The sequence below is a fragment of the Schistocerca cancellata genome, chromosome 4 (assembly GCF_023864275.1).
Source record: "Schistocerca cancellata isolate TAMUIC-IGC-003103 chromosome 4, iqSchCanc2.1, whole genome shotgun sequence".
In the NCBI taxonomy this organism is placed as follows: domain Eukaryota; kingdom Metazoa; phylum Arthropoda; class Insecta; order Orthoptera; family Acrididae; genus Schistocerca; species Schistocerca cancellata.
In genome coordinates, this window is record NC_064629.1 from 656,715,722 (window position 1) to 656,731,099 (window position 15,378).

The window sequence follows — 15,378 nt, forward strand, 5'->3', positions numbered from 1 at the left end:
CCATGAGAGCTACATAATGAGTACAAATTGTGTCTGCATAAACTGCCACCAGTTAACACTCTCACAACACAGGTATATTACAATTTATGGACTATAAGCAAAACCCTACACTGTAATCTATAAAAGCTTCCATTTAAGTAGCAGAGTACTTTCAAACGAACAATATGACTATACTAAACATCAGATATGATATGTCTTCATTCTTTACAGTCGAAAACAACACCCATCAAGTTTATGGCATCTGGTAGAGTTTCATTGTTGCTTCTAAAGCAATGTTTAAATGGCAAAATCCTCAGCCACTCTCTGACTTTGGTATAATATGTGACCTATGATTAGCAAGCTTTTCATTTCAACTGATGAAACAACTATATATTATATGATCTTGTGGCAACCATCAACCAGGAGTGACTGCCACCTACGAAGTGCAGAGTAAACAGTCTTTGGGGACTCATGGTTCTTTGGTTCAGTCTTGTGGACTTCGGTTGCAATGTGCATTCTGTGAATTTCTGTAGTGTTTTGTGTGATTAGACGAATTTAATAAAAGTGCCTGATTGTAACTGGCTGGAGTTTTCTGTGCCTGGTCAGTCACTACAGCCAGTAAACTCATATTGGTTATCCTGAGTCGTTGCATCCACTCGCTGTGTACCACCAGTTTTGCACCAATAGACCATGTTGCATCCACCAGCTTTTCCGACAGTGGAGGACACCGCGATCGCAGAATGGGCATTTGACTGTGAAGTACAACGCTTCACCCCATGTGCTAATAATACACTGTGAATATTCGTATCTCTGGTGTTTGCTTCGACCAGCCAGACGACCCTAACCTCTGCTGGCACACCACACCGGGCACTGTATACATGGGGACGGACACCTTCTATGGCATTCTATGCTCGATAGAATGCTCCTCCAGCACAAGATCAAGGAAACCCCTTGCCCGAGTTCCTACTGCACAACATGGACCATGTGGCTGTCCAGTTTTGGGGTCCACATGCATGGTCGCCCCCTCCTCAGAGCGGTAAGCCATTTAATGTCTCTCCCTCCATGCCAGTCAAAGGGACACTCATGTCAACCACACAGGGCCATGTATATGCCTACCCATCCTGTCGCCCCATGCACACCTCGGACGACGTACCTGTCTTGGTTCTGCTCATCACTCTGTTTGAGATTTTGTGTGCATTGGCCATTGATCCTTCCATGCCTGCTGTGATGTGCTCATTGTGTGGCCTACAGATTTCCTGCCTGCACGGACTGGATATCATGTCTTGCCTGCACAGCTAATGGATGTCTATTGCAACATATCACCTTTCACTGAGGCACAGTTTGCATCAGTGAACAACATGCAGAATCCCCATATGATTCATGCCTTTTCTACACCCCTGCAAGCACTGGTTCCTCGTCATTTTCCATAGCTGCCGCCATTACAACTGGACAACCCAGTGATGTGGTTTACCTTGGTGGACAACATGTGGGACATACACGGTATTGCAGATGACAGCATTAGTTTTGTGTGTTTAGTGAACTACCTGCATGACCACCCTGATCTCATCAGTGACTTGTTGCTGAACCCACCCAAGAGCGACAAATATACCTCTGTCCATGCACTACTCATTGAACAACTTTCTCATCCACCAGCTGATGAGCTGATGTGATTCACAACATTATTTATGACGAGCCTTTAGGTGACAGAACCCCCTCACAGCTGTGGCGAGGCTTGTGTGCTCAGGTAAGTACCCAGATCTTGCTGAACTTAGCACTCTGGGCATTTTGGTTGGTGAAACTGCTGCAGGAACTACAATTACATTGGCTCCCACACACTGCAGCTTCACTTAAGGATAAACTATGGCTGGCAGACCAGGCATATACCATTATTTGGCACCACCACCTCCCTCCGTGCAGCACAGTGCCTAATACTACCAAGGTTGGTAATCCTGTGAGTATACTTCCACCGTCAGGTGGTAGAGGCTGGGCACGTGCGTATCACAGAACAGCAGCCATCTAGCAGCCAAGATTGGGAATCACAAGCAGGACGGCAGCAGCCTCTCTCTTCCCAAGTCGGGTTAGCGCCTGCCTGCCCCACCTTCCCCTCACCAGACGCATCAGCTGGTGGGACGAGTACAGCTGACTCACATATATTCTGGTTCCACTCGACTTACATGGACACCGCTCGCAACCACCGCCCGCCCTGCACATTTCCAAACGCCGCACATGGGCAGCAGTAGGCGCCACGGCTCTCAGATGCATGCAAAGGTGCCCACAGACGTCGCATTCTGTCAGATCCCCCACTTCATGAGGACATCTGTACGCTTTGGATTTAGGTTCACACTTGTATTATCTTGTTGATACCGGAGAAGACGTTAGTGTTATACCTCCCATATTTACTGTAAAGGACATGACACCAGCCAAACTGTTCCTTCAAGCACCAAATAAATCACCACTTCTTGTTGACAGTTTGGCTGAGTTACCTATTGAACTCACACCTGGCAAACAGTTCACTTGGTCCTTCTACGTGGCTGATGAAGGAGACCCAATTTTAGGCATTGACTTCCTTTCCTGTTTCGGACTGTCTCCAGACCTCCAGTTGCCTTCATTATTGCACCTCACCTCATCCACTCATATTGTGTGTTCAGTTGCCTCCTCGGCCCCCCCCCCTCCCCATCAGCTTCCTGATGATTTCAACATGGCTCTTATCGAGTGCTCTTCACTGATGACAGCCCCGCAACTTCTGGGGCCCAGCTTCAGTCCAAGAGCACTGCAGTCGATGATCTCCATGTTCGCAACTCCAAACTGAACCATGTAATATCATCAGCTATGCAAGCCCTCACCAAGGCACGATGCCTCATACAATGGCTGTCAACACCGCCACCCTCTGACACCAGCAATGCACTACATGAGACTTTGATGCTGCTGCCCCCTGACACCGGAAACGCACCTCACGGAACTTTGTCGCCGCCAATGCGGACAGCTTCCTTGGCACATCTGGTTAGTGACTCTTGCATGCTACTGATTCCCATTGGTGATGGCCCCCAAGCAAGTTCGACAGCCCAGCTGAACGCTATCACGAATTGCATGACACACAACATTGTCACAATAGATGGGCCACCAGTGCGTCATAAAGCGAGCCGACTGCCGCCACATAAACTATGCCTCGCTAGGGCCACAGTGGAGAAACTTCTGCAGGCTAGTATTATTCATCTGTTGGACAGTAACTGGTCTTTGCCCATACATTTAGTTCCCAAAAAGGACGGCACAGTGCACCTCTGCAGCAACGATCGCTGCCTCAATGTGTGGACAGTATTAGACAATTATCCAATACCTCATATACAAGAATTCGCACAAGTACTTAGCGGAGTAGGCATCTTCAGTGTTTTGGACTGCTGCAAGGCATATTTACAGATACCCATGGAACAGAGTGACATACCAAAGGCAGCGTTGATCACACCTTTCGGACTCTACGAATTATGTTACACACCTTATGGTCTCAAAAACGTGGCCCAAACTTGGCAATGTTTTATAGACTCATTTCTGTTTAACTGCACATATTGTTACACATACCTTGATGACATACTCATTTTTTTCCTTCTCTGACAGAGGACACGAAATCCACCTGGCCACAATACAGGACTTATTGACATGTAACGGAGTCAAGATCAATAATGACAAGTCACAATGCTGCTGCACCACTGTCACTTTTTGGGGGTACGCCATCTCCTTGGAAGGTATATGCCCCCCTTCAGGAGCGGGTTGACTGCATTCGCCATCTACCTCTCCCAGTGTCAGTTCGTGAATTACGCCGGTTTTTAGGAACTATCAATTTCTACCATCGTAACCTGCTGATGGCAGCAGCAATTCAAGCCCCTTTGACTGACTCATTGGCCAGGAAACAAACCTCAGGCAATCGCCGAGTACAGTGGTTTCTACCGAGTGAGGTGGCGCAGTGGTTAGACACTGGACTTGCATTCGGGAGGACGACGGTTCAATCCCACGTCCGGCCATCCTGATTTAGGTTTTCTGTGATTTCCCTAAATCACTCTAGGCAAATGCCGGGATGGTTCCTTTGAAAGGGCACGGCCAACTTCCTTCTTTGTCCTTCCCTAATCCGATGAGACCGATGACCTCGCTGTCTGGTCTCCTTCCCCAAAATAACCAACCAACCAACAGTGGTCTGAGAGCTTTTGAAGACCTTAAGCTAGCGTTAGCACATGGTGTCACTCTCACCCACCCTTTACCAGATGCCTGCACCTCTATTGCAGCAGATGCAAATGATTTTGCAATTGGTGCAGTCCACCAACAGCATGTCGGTGACACGATACAACCACTCCATTTCTTTTCCAAAAAACTATCTACAGCTCAACATAAATGGTCAGCATTTGACAGAGAATTGCTTGCAGTTTATGAAGCTGTAAAATATTTCTGCACCGACATTGGAGGAAGGAACATAACAATTTTCACAGACCATCACCCCCTCACGGAGGCTATCCATAACCCCACTGTTGACCTTCCCCCAATGTAGGTTTTGGCAGATGGACTTAATTTGCCAATACACAACAGACATCCTTTACATCCGAGATTCTGAAAATGTGGTGGCTGACTACCTATTTTGGCAATTTCATCCCACATTAATTTTGATGAATTGGCCCCCTTACAGGACAATGATACTGAATTGCACTACCTCCAACAGGATCTGGATACTTCCCTCCAGATCGTTTCCCAAAACCTACCGGGCTTGGTCAGGCCACTGTGGCATGATACATCCATGAGCACTGCCCGGCCTATTGTTCCCCTCCGCTATGTCACCAAGTATTCACTACATTACATAACCTTTCACATCCTGGTGCTAAGGCCACTATGTGCCATGTTACAGAATGCTTTGTGTGGTCAGGTGTGAAGAGGGATTGTCGTACTTGGGCTCGTGCATGTTTACAGTGCCAGCACAGCAAAGTTGGCAGACTCACACAACACCGTCAAAGTAAATTCAACATCCCCAAAGGCCGCTTCCGACATGTGCATCATGACCTCATAGGACCGTTATCCGTGTCTGATGGTTTCAGGTATATCCTGTCTGTCACTGTCCATGTTACATGTTGGATGGAGACAATACCCCTGCAGGACATCACAGTGGATTCCGTAGCATGTGCATTCATATCCTCCTGGATAGCTTGATTCAGCTACCCTACATCAACCACCACTGACCAGGGAAGGCAGTTTGAACCCCTGCTGTTTAACAAACTCTGTGGGGTGGATAGATTCCGCACTGTCGCTTACCACTCACAAAGCAACGGACTGGTTGACTGGTGACACAGGAATCTGAAAGTGGCCCTCTTGTGCCAAGGTGCTGAGTGGTCTGATGCCCTTCCCTGGGTAATGTTAGGAATGCACAGCTTACAAGACAGACCTCCAGGCTTCACTTGCAGAGGTCCTGTATGGCGAGACCCTAGTTCTCCCCTCAGAGTTCATCAGTGACAAAGCCATCGTCAACATGTGTGTGATCCACATGCCCTTCCATGACCACACACCTGTCCTTGGGTCTTTCTGCATTCGGCACTGGACTCTTGGTAGTTCATTATGTTACAGGATGACACAGTCAAACCGGCATTACAGCCGCCTTACTCTGGCCTGCTCTGAGTAGTGGCTCGCATGGACAATACTATGGATGTTCTTGTCAGTAACCATCAGCAGACAGTTTCCTTTCAACACATGAAACCAGCCTGGTTGATTGAGAAATCTGTACCACACCCTCTCGAGTCAAATGTTCCTCCGTCAGGTGATGACTCCAATCTCACACAGACCTCCCACTCCCCTGTGCCCCACCATGATCATATGAGCACCAAGCCTACACCTGTGGGCAGCTCAGGTGTTGCATGTGATGATACTGTACCCTCATTTCTCTCAGGCACTGCATGTGACAATCCACAACCTCAGGCTCAACTTCATGTTGCATGTGACATTACCTGTCGCAAGTGTTGGCAGCCAGTGCTCCCCACAGAGTGTTCCAGTGTTTCTCCTGAACTATCTTATTTTTCCCCACCACCTCCCCTAGTGCCCTCTATGTCCACTGCCAATGAAATCTGCATCTCAATCAACACCTCTGAGTGCCCACACGATGAGCTTTCCTTGCAGCTCCACTAGGTATCCATCTTTGTCCTCCGCATAGGGGACACTTCATGTGAGTCGACCCCCACGTCACATATCACCATCCTGGGCACAGTCCCCATCCCAAATGGGGTGGATATGGCTGGCATAACTGTAACATTTAGCACTGATGGAATGCTCAAGCTTCGCATCCCCCCTCTCCTCCTGTACTTCAACACTGACATCGTCTGTGCCAGTCCAGTTCACGGGTGCAGGTCCACCAGTCTGTCCTCCCCACTGGATGGCGGATTATACAAGCACCTGCCCACCCTGCACAGACAAAATGGACTCTTCGCACATGTCTCTGTCAACCAGCAAGCGTCTCACAACACCACTACACAGGAAGACGCCCATGTCCTTCCTCCAGTGCTCCGCGCTCCTGGAGGGACGAGTAACTGCCACCTATGAAGTGCAGAGTGAATGCTCTTTGGGGACTTGTGGTTCTTTGGTTAGGTCTTATGGACTTTGGTTGCAATGTGCATGCTGTGAATTTCTGTAGCATTTTTCTTGTGTTTTGTGTAATTACATGAACTTAATAAAAGCGCCTGATTGTAATTCGTTGGAGTTTTCTGTGTGTGGTCAGTTGCTACAGCCAGAAAACCCACAATATTTTCAGTGGAGCCACATGGGATCAACCAAATGTAATGGCAAAGTAATGACAGCCCATGATCGTATGAAATCTTGAAGCTGCATACAGCTTCTGACAGATAAGAATCTTCATCAGATTTAATTCCATGGGAATTTTTGTCCTACTTATGAATCTGCTATCAAGTGGCAGCTCACTTCCAACAGAAAATACTATGACCTCAAGTATTTGAAAGCAATTATCACCTCTTTGTCTCCTCTACCTGCACTTGCTGCCAACACATCCTTGTTCTTCCACCCACATGTGATAGTTGTTAGTTCTTAGTTTCTTACCTAAATGTGCAACCAATTACAAATTACAAGAAACTGAAAACAAAAACAGAAACTGAAGACCTGCAATTACCCATGTGTAAATCACTGATTTGTGTGCACAGGTGTACATAAAAAAGATCTGATGTATCAAGTTTTTGAGATATAGATATTTTTGTAGCATGTAGGTTCTAGATGAGATTTACACATGCGCACCTACACTAAAATATGAAGGAATCTGTTTTGTGTGCCAGAAGCAAGAACAGGATCAGAGGCTGCAAGAAGTCAACATAGAAGCCATTAAACCTCAAAGTATGTACTGGAAGGTGTAATCCATAAAAGACAGTAATACACACACATCAGAAGATTCAAGCTTTTCTAAAGAAGATAACATGACACAGCAAAGATAAAATTATCTGAAGCAGAATGCCATAGACTCTGGAACATTGATTATAGGCCTACCAATCATATTTTGTAACATATAAATAGTACAGTCACTGCTTAGTGACTGTTGCTTTCACTTAGTTACAACTTCAGGACCAGGCTAGGTCTAAGCTAGGAAAACTCACTAATCTAAACTCTTGCATTCCTCAACTGTTATCTGCCCTGTTTTGCACACTATAGCCAAGTCTAGAGGTTTCATTACAGAACTGAGTTATAAAACAGCAAGAGCAATACACAAGACTGAAATGTAAAAACTGGGTGTACCAATATAGCTACTGCTAAAAGAAAAGTCACACAACTTTAGGAAGAAAACACAAAACTAATTAAGTGACTTCATTGTCAGCCAGAGTGCTACATCAAATCTTTATAAATGTATTGCTACATCAGAAATTGGCATTCATCTCCATTTATGTGGACATTTCTGCATTTTTGATCTTTAATGTAGTGTCTGAATACATTTTTATGTACTCTGCTAATGTTAATATTTTGTAGCTCTGGGAATTAAGATATTTTGAGTTTTGTTTTCTTGTATCTTCTCAACACTGCATATCCTTTTTACTTCAGTTATTGAATTACATCATCATAGAAATTTAAAAAAGAAATTATTGCCACTTATGAGCCAAGCCAGAAGAAATGGTGCAAGTGCATTGAATCATGTAGTAGTGAAATTGGTTGGTTGGTTGATTTGGTGGAGGGGACCAAACAGTGAGGTCATCAGTCCCATCTGACAAGGGAAGGATGGAGAAGGAAATTGGCCATGTCCTTTAAAACAAACCATCTGAACATTTGCCTGAAGCATTTTAGGGAAATCACAGAAAATCTAAATCAGGATGGCTGGATGTGGGTTTGAACTGTCGTCCTCCTGAATGTGAGTGCTGTGTGCTAACTACTGCACCACCTCACTCAGTATCTAGTAATGAAGAACAGTATAATGAATTAGTTAAAACTGTGTGCTTTTTCTTTGAAGTGCTGAGAGTTTTTCTTATTAATACAGGCACAGCAGACAAAGGAGAGAAATAGACTAACAGCTGAATCTGTAAAATGAATTCAAATGATATAATTTAATTTATGTCAGCAAACGGAACTTTCAAACAAGATTCAGTCCAGTGAAAAATATACAAGGGATATCATATGTAAAGTAAAGGAAGTATGCATGATGTGTAGGATATAATACTTTTATTGTGTTTGTTTCACATCTAATATAGTCATCTGGCATTATAAAATTGAACTAACACTGTTTCATTTGGAAGCCCTAAAGTGTTTAGCCTGGATTTCAATAGGAACATCTCAATCACTGTTGATTACCTGGGATACAAAACAGCTAAGAAGTATGGAAGTCATATTTCTTTATTTAAAAAAGAAAAAAAGAGAACATTCTAGAACAGCTATATATATGATATGACATCAGCAATCTTTGCTTTATTCTATCCTCTTATTGAGATACAGACTAGAACCATCCTAAAAGCATTGTGATCAATCATGTTGCAGGTGTTCTCATTTTGGGGTTTCAGAATATGGTAATCCTGTCAGAAGTACATAAAAATATTCAAGTGTTGCAGGCGTCATGGCTCAAATGAACAATGCCTTTTCTACTGGGCAACTGTTAGCTGCTCATTGATCTGTTTTGACATCTGTAAAATTCCTTTCAGTAATGAATAGGAAGCATGCATGTTCAAGTAATGATAATTTGTGAGGATTATCCAGAAACTAAGGTTTCAAGGCATGTACCTTTAGCATGGAATGTGCAGTAGGGAATTGGTACCACTGCCATGTAGTGGGAAGCCAGCAGAAGGAACGAGCATTCTCAGCAATCAGTAGCTCACTGATTAGTGTTGTGGTCACTGTTAGAAATGAGCTTTCTCATTCAGACTCCCACTAAGTGCAAAGTGCACATTATAATTTGCTACCTAGATACTAAGGGCATGAATGGTGCTGCGATTAATCATGAAATTGTTTCAGTTTATGGAGAGGACATAATCTCAAGATAGCATGTGACAAAATGGGTACAGAATTTCAATTTTGGAAAGACAAAAATTCGTGATGAAGACAGAAACAGAAGACTGTTGTAACTGCTGATGTGGTGCAAAAAATTGAAGAACATCATCTCTCAATTCAACAGTTGATGACCTGCATGCACTTTCTCCAAACATTTCCTGAACTGTTGTTCATGAAATCATAACTGATTGACTAAATTATTGCAAGTTGTGTGTGCAATGGGTGCCCAAGGTGCTGACCAAAGCACACAAAATGAACAGAGCCAGTTTTGCTCGCAAATTTCTTAAACATTTTGAGACTGAAGGGGAGGCTTTTCTCAACTCTACAGTGATAGGAGAGGAAACTTGGGCTTATCACTATATTCCAGAGAGCAAACGACAATCAGTGCAGTGGCGCTGTACTCATTCTCTCCCAGCCAAAAACTTCAAAACTCAGCAAACAGTGAGGAAAATCATGGTGTCAGTGTTTTGGGACAGAAAAGGGGTTCCCCTCATTGACTTTCTGGAAAGAGGTGAAACAATAAATCCTGCAAGATATTGTGAGACCATGAAGAAAATTCACAGAGCCATGCAAAACAAATGTCGCGGGATGCTGACCACAGGAATCCGTTTCCATGACAATGCATGTCCACACACTGCTCATGCAACACAAGAGTTGTTGACTTCATTTGGTTGGGATGTTTTAAGCCATCCCTCTCACAGCCTTCATCTTGCACCCAGTGGCTATCATCTGTTCACTAAATTGAAGCAACACCTTCCTGGAAAACACTTTTCTGACGACAACGAGGTGAAAATTGAGGTGAAGAACTGACTGAAAAAGGAATAAAAAAACTTGCCCCACAGATGACAAAATGTATTGAGGTAAATGTTGATTATGTGGAAAAATAATACAAGACCTATACTACAAGGCATGGAAATTTTATTAAAATAAATTCATTTTTTGTACTTCAAAAAATTTTTGTAACCTTATTTTCCAGATTATCCTTATAATACTTACACTTTGACTTATTTTTGCTTCTTTCATGTGCTTTTCTTTCTGCTTTTTCTTCTTCTGTGTGTATCTTCTCATCAACATTGTTCTGTGGTTGGAATTGTGCTAAGTAATACATAGGTATTACTTATCTAAATACCTGGTAGTTTCTAGCATATACAACAATGCACATTTCACCACCAGTTGTAATTAACCAAGTTTCAATCCACGATTCTTTTTTTGTCATAAGCAATTTAGAATATTTATGAAATACATACGGAAGGCACAAATTCAAAAGTTTCAGTATGAGTTAATAAAAAATATCACACACTACACTGCAACCACTCTATATCCATGGTTTTAATTACTTGCACAATACAAAATTAAATTAGGCCTACTCACATAAAATATTAAATTAATGACAAATCTTGTTTTTATGTGTGTGTGCTGTATTGGGGGGGGGGGGGGGGGGTGCAAGTGCAAGTCTGGCAGACAGTTTTAATCTGCCAGGAAGTTTCATATCAGCACACACTCTGCTGCAGAGTGAAAATCTCATTCTGGAAACATCCCCCAGGCTGTGGCTAAGCCATGTCTGCGCAATATCCTTTCTTTCAGGAGTGCTAGTTCTGCAAGGCTCACAGGAGAACTTCTGTAAAGTTTGGAAGGTAGGAGACGAGGTACTGGCAGAAGTAAAGCTTTGAGGACAGGGCATGAGTTGTGCTTGGGTAGCTCAGTTGGTAGAGCACTTGCCCGCGAAAGGCAAAGGTCCTGAGTTTGAGTCTTGGTCCGACACACAGTTTTAATCTGCCAGGAAGTTTCATATCAGCGCACACTCCGCTGCAGAGTGAAAATCTCATTCTGGAAACATCCCCTAGGCTGTGTCTACACCATGAAGTTTCAATTGGTGTGAATGTTTACCATCCGTGTGGAACTGTGTCCAGACACTAGTCCCACATCAGTCAAATATGACAACCATGTTCAGCTCCTTAATGAACATACAGTTACAGTGAAGCCATTCACACTTCCACGTTGTGGAAATCTTTTGAGGCAATGTGCAGGCAGGTTAACAAATGTTTTGTTCAGTTATTGGTGGAACAACAGACAATTAAGTGACAGCAGGACGCTGGTGTTTTTATTGCCCTAATAAATAGAGACATTTATGACAGAAGCCTTCATGTGGTTTACATCTGTATACTGAGCTTAAAGCAACAGTAAACCCACAAACAGTCATAGACTCTTCCCTGTTCCATGTCCAGAGTAACTAATGGTCAGACTGGGACAGGGCAGATACTTTTCTATAAGATTGATTTGCATGAGACATATTTGTAGTTACCACTGGATGAGAAATCCAAGAAATACTTCATGATAAACACTCTCCTAGGTTTGTTCCAGTTTCAAAGACTAACATTTGGAAGTCCTTCAGCTCCTGCGATTTTTCAGTGGTTCCTGGAACAGTTAACAGCAAAAGTTCCTTCTTGTACAAACTATTTGGACAATATTGTAGTAGCGGGTCACCCACCTGCTAAAAATTTAGAATATTTAGATTGCTTGTTTCAATTTCTTTCCGTGGCCAGCTTAATGTGCAATAAAGAGAAGTGCTCCTTCTTCCAGGAACAACTGAACTACTTAATTCACATAATTAATGCACAGGGTGTTCATCCTACAATTTCACATTTGACTGCAATTAGAGATCTGCCAGTACTCTGTATGATTAAGGAGCTCCTATTTGTCATGAGTAAGCTTTCATATTATATGATGCTGTGGAAATTGCTGCATTGCTCAACTGGCTGCCCCAGAAAAATGTTCCTTTTGTGTGGGCCAAGGAATGCCAGAATGCATTTCAGCAATTAAAGGACACATTGTTAAGATGTTGTTGATGTTTGATTAATTTAGACACAGCTAAGCCCAATGTGTTAACTGTGGATGCATCTTCTTATGGTATCAGAGCTCTTTTCTCCAATAAAATTGGTTCTCCTGATAAACTTATTGCTATGGTATCAAAAGCTGTTACTAAAGGTCAGGGTAACTACAGCCAGCTTGAAAAAGAGGCACTCACCATTATCCATGGTGTTAGAAAACTCCACCAATATTTTTATGGTTGGATGTTCTATTTGCAGACAGATCATTGGCCTTTGACAGCCTTGTTCAATACTGCCAAGCCTGTCCCACCTCTGAGAGTGCAGATGTTGCAATGCTGGCCTCTGATATTGTTTCATGATTGATGTGAGTTATTGTACAGGCTCACTGCCCAACATCCAAATGCTGACTTCTTGTTTTGATTACTGGTCTGTTCTGACACAGCATTTGATTCATCTGAGGAATTGTGTTTTCAAATTGATTCACAGAATTTTGAAAATCTTCAAAATTTTCCTCTCAATTTTTGGTGTGTTGCCATTGCAAATGTTTCTGATGCAGCTCTTAAGGTTGTTTTGCCACATGTGTGCCATGGGTGGTTCTGTAATTTGAAAGAAATTCACCACCCAGTAATGTGTCACTACTTTTTATATCAGGTGTTCTGCTGTTGCATACACAGAATGACAGTGCATGTGTCATGATTCCTCACTCTCTTCAGTGGTAAGTTTTATCTTTATTGCTTCACTTTCATTGGGGTGTAGTTTGCATGAAGCAAATCACAAGACATCATTTTGCTTGGTAGTGAATGTAGGAAATGACCTCTCTTTGTGAAGTTTCTGCAGAACATCAGTCAGCTCCACTGCAATACTTGTTTGAGTGGCTGCATCTGTCCAGCCTATGAATACTCATTCATATTGACTTTGCAGGTCCATTCTGGAACATGTGATGGTTGTTAGTGGAAGACACTTGCAGTAACTTTTCTTTTGTTGTCCCCCTGACATCCTCCACTACTGCATGTACAGTATAGGCTTTGTTTTCTATTTTTGTCTTTAACATCTTCCTGAGGTCATTGTCTCAGGCAGTGGACCACAACTCATGTCAGCTGATTTCCAACAGTACACTCTGTAACCATCACACCTCTTCACCCTCAGTCTAACAGTGAAGCTGAACAGTTCATTCAAATGTTTGAACTGTTACTTGCCATGTGACAGGAAGTCAGCAGCAGAATTATTACATGGTTTTAGACACTGTACCCTGTTGCATCTTCTGCAGCCACCACAGAAACAATTTCTCCCACCTGATCAGACAAAGTTTCAGCTGCAAGATGAAGTCTTCTACAAAGTTTTCAGAAAGAAACAGCATTGGGAGCATGGAATCACTACCAAAGCTGTCAGACGTTCTTCTTATGTCATCCAAAATTCTGCAGGGCCGCAGTGGTGCCACCATAACCAGCTTTGGTGTGCTTCTGAGTATGTTACTGATTCTACCACAGAATGTTTGTCCATAGGCCCAACACATCTCTGGGGTTCACAGCAGCAATTGCTTCCATCTCTCCAACAGTCAAGACTGGCACCATCCACAGTGGAACCCATGGAGGTTGATGCTCAGCCACCTCAACTGGCGCTACTGATGTCACCACCACTGGCTCCCACCCTGTAGCCTGAATCAATGCCTGTGGATGCACTATGCCTGGACAGTCGTCATGCCACTCTAGAAAATCACTTTGCTCTTCAATTGACCACACCATCTGCATCTCCGAATGTGGGTGTGTCTGTGACTGGTATTTTGTCTGGTGTTCCCAGTCACTTTCAAGGTCGATACCAGGTGTGGACAGGTAGCTGTCATCCTCTACAATTACACTCTCCATCTCCTCATATGCATCCACACTGAATTTTCTCTGCTGCCATCATTACATGCATCCACCATGCATGATGGTAGTGTGGAGTTTTGAGGGTGAGGAATGTGGATTCATCCAAAGAGCGGGCTGCCAAAGTAAGGTTGGCACCTCAAAACAAAACCACAGAAAAGTATAGTCACTGTATACTGCACTGATGAATGAGAGATGATGGCATAGCCATGCCTCCTAGAGCTTCTCTTTGTTATTGCAATGGCTTGGTTACTTACATCTGAGCAGAGGGACACTTGCCCAGTTTGTAGTCAATGGTTTAGATGACAGCAATGTCTTAGATAGGCCACCAGAGAATTAAATTTTTTAGATGGAAATTAATGTGAACACTGTGCAAATTTGTCTGCATTAAGTAATACATTAATATTCAGAGACAGTTGTAAATACTCATAACATTCCTGTGGAAATGGATTGTACAAAGTTAAGTAAATCTACCTCTACATCTACATCTATACTCTGAAAACCACCATGAGCTTCATGACAAAGGTATGTCCAATTGTACCAGTTATTATGGTTTCTTCTGTTCCATTCACATATGGAGCAGAGGAAGAATCATTGTTTGAATTCCTCTGTGCATACAGTAATTATTCTAATCTTACCTTCATGATCCCTATGTGAGCAATATGTAGGGGGGTTGTAGTACAGGGTGTATCAAAAAGAATCATCTGATTGAAAAAAATCATAACTATTATGTTATTCGAGATATGTGTGTGAACAACATACTGCTGGAAAGAGCAAACTCTCGAGTTTTACATGGTTCCTGCTAGGTAGCAGCAGTGTGCACCCACTTCAGTTCTAGTAAAAATGGTGTCAGGACAACAGAAAGTGTTTGTGTTCCACATTTTATGCAGTCTGGGTCAATAATAACTGTTCAGCATGATCTTTGTACTAGGTATGGTGTGGGTTGTCCTACAGTACAGAGCATTAGATGATGTAATGAACAATTCTGAGAAACAGGTTGTTTACATAAAGGCAAATCGCTGTGCCATCCCTGAGTGTTTGACACAGGCGATGAATGCATCCACCATAGTTTCACAAGAAGTCTGCAGAAATCCATTCGCCATGCAGCTCGACAGCTCAAAATGCCCCCGATGTCCATCTGGAATGTGTTGCAACAATGTTTACACATGAAACCCTACAAAATTCAGCTACTGCAAGCTCTTTGTGAAGGTGACAAACACAATGTA

General features: G+C 43.1%; 1 long non-coding RNA gene across 1 annotated transcript in view; it reads right to left on the minus strand.

Annotated features, from left to right (window-relative positions):
* The window catches only part of LOC126184519 (uncharacterized), a 39,159-nt gene extending 24,261 nt beyond the window's left edge, over nucleotides 1-14,898 (minus strand). Inside the window, exon 1 of the long non-coding RNA XR_007536833.1 lies at nucleotides 14,791-14,898. This is a non-coding gene — a long non-coding RNA (uncharacterized LOC126184519). The remainder of the gene's footprint in view (nucleotides 1-14,790) is intronic.
* Nucleotides 14,899-15,378: the final 480 nt, after the last annotated feature.